This window comes from Schistosoma mansoni, chromosome W, assembly GCF_000237925.1.
Source record: "Schistosoma mansoni strain Puerto Rico chromosome W, complete genome".
Taxonomy (NCBI): Eukaryota; Metazoa; Platyhelminthes; class Trematoda; order Strigeidida; family Schistosomatidae; genus Schistosoma; species Schistosoma mansoni.
Window position 1 is genome coordinate 54,881,176 of NC_031502.1, and position 4,653 is coordinate 54,885,828.

Here is a 4,653-nt window from a genome sequence, read left to right on the forward strand (position 1 = left end):
GCCATAGCTATCTGATGTGGTTGGGTATTTTCTGTGTATATGGTTGCTGGTGTAAAGGCAGTGAAATGTCACTGAGCCCTAGCCAAATCATCCGGCAGTTGGGTCACTGAATATAGAACAGATCATCGATCCTTGTCAGGGTCAAGGACAACCAACGTGCATCAGTTAGTCATATACCATGTGCTGGCGCATGTCATAATACTATAGTACAGGGAAGGGGTAATCCACTATAGATGCTGACCGCGAGGTGTGACTTCGAAGTTAGCTGGTTTGTCACATCGTTCCCGTTTAACTCGAGTGGGCCTCCAATCATTCGACAGAGATCAACAACATTGATAGTCTACATTGGCTTTAATTTTCCGGAGTTTCTAGTCAATTGATCAGTAATTCTCTTTTTTGGATCCTATTTAGTTTGAATTCATTTATTAGGTTTATGAGCGAAACAACCAACCGGCCATCAATTCTTTTAGACCAATTATATCCTCGAAACGTAATCTGATCGATAACAGTATTCATTGTAACACCTGCGGATAAACTCCACGTTGTCAAGTCATCGAGGGGTAATGTAATCAGTAATTAGGGTTGTTTCCGTTTGTTTAGTCGCTCAGTTGTAGACATTTTGGGATACTTGGAGGTTTGACTTCTGCTATATTTTAGTTTTTCATCCATTATGACTCAGTGTAGTACACTTAACACGTCCATACCATGATGAAAATATAAGTTAATTTATGTAGAAGAGATAAAAATTGGCTTAATTAGATAACATTATTATATAGTTGAAAGCGTGAATCAATTGAAGCTAGACTGATAGGTCCTGGGTTTGAATCTCGCGAGTGCGAGATCATGGATGCACACTGCTGAGGAGTCCCATAATAGGACGAAACGACCATCCAGTGCTTCCAGTTTTTCCATGGTGGTCTAGCTTCAATTAACTCACGCTTTCAACCATGAAAATACTAAATCTCCACAAAACTCCTTCTGATAACATTATTTTAGACTGTGGGTTTATCAGATAGAAATTCCTCTATTTCAGATTGCTTAGTATCTCCGAGACTTCCATAGTAAGTGCATTATTCTCAAAATACTAAGTTAAGATGTTGTAGCTCAACATTTTACTCGGAAACTAACTAGGCAACTGATAGTCAATAAATCTAAGCATATCATATGCTTGTACTTAAACGTTCCTACGAACTAAAAAGCCCTGAACTGGACTTTCTATTGGAGGAAACGAGCCAGCTATACCCTTATTCAAGGTTTCTACTTATATCTCTCTATTTATATCGGAAGAATAGATATTTATGTATCGATGATGTGTACAGCTGTTCACTTGACTTAATCAATTACAGCTTTCTAGTCATTTCTTAGTCTTCTCACCTTTTCATTACCCTTTAAACTCGGGTACTGGATTTATGAATATCAGAATTAAACATTGTAGATCATAACAATAATATAATGTTCAATGTTATCATTATACACAAAACGATAAGCAAGATTCTCCGATACAACACAGCATGCACCAATCGAATCACATTTGACGGAGAAGCTGTGGAGGATGTAAAGACATTTACATATGTGGGCAGTATCATTGATGAATACGGTGGATCTGATGCAGATGTGAAGGCGCAGATCCACAAAGCAAGAGCAGCATATTTAAAATTGAAAAACATCTGAAACTCAAAACAATTGTCAACCAACACCAAGGTTAGAATTTTCAATACAAATGTCAAGACAGTTCTACTGTATGGGGTGGAAACCTGGAGAACCAGGAAAGCCATCATTCATAAGATACAGGTGTTTATCAACAGTTGTCTACTCAAAATACTTCGGATCCGTTGGCCAGACACTATGAGCAACAACCTACTTTGAAAGAGAACAAACTAGATTTCAGTGGAGGAAGAAATCAGGAAGAAGCGTTCGAAGTGGATAGAACACACATTGAGGAAAGCACCGAACTGCATCACAAGACAAGCCCTCATTTGTAATCCTGAAGGCCAAAGGAGAAGAGGAAGACCGAAGAACACATTACACCGAGAAACTGAGACAGACATGAGAAGAATGAACAACAATTGGATCGAACTAGAAAGGAAGGGGTAGGACAGAGTGGGTTGGAGAAAGCTGGTCGGCGGCCTATACTCCATTGGAGGGTGACATGCTTAAGTAAGTAACTAAGTAATCTTTACAAATCTACTACTATGAATCAATGATTTCTTTTTTCTCTAATTCCATTAAGAATAATGTAAATACTGAAATATAAAAAAAAACCTTATTTCCATTAGATGAAATAAATTTTTTTTCTTTTTATCCTTGTATGTTTTTGTGTTTTTTGTTTTACTAGGTGAGTGAAAATTTCTTTATCCATATCTATTCTCTCACTCTTCCTCTCTCCCTCCCTCACTCCCTCTTTCTTTTTTCTCTTTCTCTGTCTTTATCGACTTTTTCTTCCTTTACCAAAATCATTCCAACTTTTCATACCAGTTAACCGATCGAGTATAATGGATAAACTAATAAATTCATTATAACTAAATGGTATTATAGACATTATGAATTAATGATGTTGATTGATCGATTCAATTTGGTTACTTTCTATCTCGCTCTCCTTTTTTTAATATACCTCAGGTTATGTTTCTTGTTGTTAACCTTTATAACTTGTGGTCATGTGTGCCCTCAAATGCCCTGGTACGGTCGAGAGTGGGGATGGCCTGCCCTCTCTCTCGAAATGCTCTCACACGGCCATGTGGATACAACCTCTGCCAGGGAAGTTCTACTCACTGGCTTCTCGTGGCATTACTGTTGTTTACGAAATTGAGAGGAAGAAAAGCAAATGTCCGGCGCATTTACCAGGTTGGTGGATACGGAGAGTCCACCTAGGGGAGTTGGAAAACCCTGATTCCAAACCAATGGTACACATGGATTCCAGTATCCTGAGGGAACAAATGGCGTATGATCTTATTGTTTGTGACCGGCTACCATGGGACTGCTTCTCCTTACGATACTCCACTGCCTTGTGGATCAGATCTTTAGGTCAAAGGCTCTGGGTGTGGTCCCCTAAGAAAACCACCTGCTTCAGTTTGGGCACATGGGCAGTATCACAGCCCTCACACAAATCGAATGAGATTTATTTGGCGCATATGTATCTGGTGCTCCATTGTACCAATATTCATGTGTTCAAACAAATAAATATAGGAGGTCAGTTGTGGCCCAATTTTCTCACATGTAACATTTAACACTGTGAGATTGAGTGATGCTAGTTCAAATACCACAAAGAGTACTGATTTTTTAAAGATTGTTGACAGGATCTGACATGCATGAAAACCACATTTGAACACTTAATAATCAAGGATACTAAACAATAGGAAGTTCAGAGAAATCAGTGTAAATCAAGGCATTCTAATCATGTAAGTGTAAAACTTGAAATGGAGGTTTAATCAAGTTTTATTATATCTTACAATACTGAAGATACCGAACGATTTAAACTTTCTGCTACAATATCCAGATATCTAATCAGGGGGACTCATTTGTACACTAATGTAGATCATCTTATATTCTGTTGACGTGGTACATTAAATGTGTTTGGCTATTATTGTTATTATTATTATTATTATTTGTGGAAACAGTACCACATACGAGTATCGTCATAAGAAAAATGTACTAAACCAGGCTACGTTTTTACTTGTAAACTCCATATCTACTACTACATCCATCATCAAGATCAATGTGTAGAAATCGTCCGGATCATAGTTTTGAACTTTTCAAGTAAGGAATTACTGACCATCAGCAACAGCGTTTTATGGGAGAGGACACACCATCTTCCACCTGAACAGGAAATTAGGAGAAGACGTTGGAAGTGGATCGACATACATTGAGGAAATCATCAAACTGCATCACGATGCAATTCCTAACTTGGAATCCTGAAGTGAAGCGGAAAAGAGGAAGTCCAAAGAACACATTACTCCGGGAAACAGAAGCAGATATGAAGAGGATGAATGTTAACTGGAAAGAACTGGGAAGGATTGCCCAAGACAGAGTTGGATGGAGAATGTTGGTGTGCGGCCTATGCTCCTCGACGAGGGATAACAGGCGTAAGTAAGTAAGTAAGTAAGTAAGTAAGTAAGTAAGTAAGTAAGTAAGTAAGTAATTAAGTAATTAAGTAAGTAATTAAGTAAGTAATTAAGTAAGTAAGTAAGTCAATATCTAAGACACCGTTGTAGGCCAAAGTCAAAAGGCAATCCGGTTTGAAACAGTTCTTTGTACTAATAAATTAAGGATTGCTAGTTTGAGTTTAAAAACAATTATTCAGCTTGCTCATCACCTTTGTAAACATCCATTCATCATATTTAATATGAATGAGCAAGACCAAAATACTCATCGATAATTAAACGCATTAGCTGTTTAATCAAACTACACAGTCTAATCAATGTTATGTAACTGATAGTTTCACTGTATGAAATTATAGGGAAATAGATATCAGATCTTGATGGAGTTTTGTTCTCTGAGCTGGATGGTTTGGTCGTGGAGCTTTCATCGTCCTTCTGAACGATATCATCAGCACAAACTTCGGGTAGAAGTGAAGTGTTTGACTTTCTCCACATCAGGTTCACAGCTTGTCCTGTGCACCTCGATGTTGATTGGTTCTTGTTGACCTCAAATTGACAG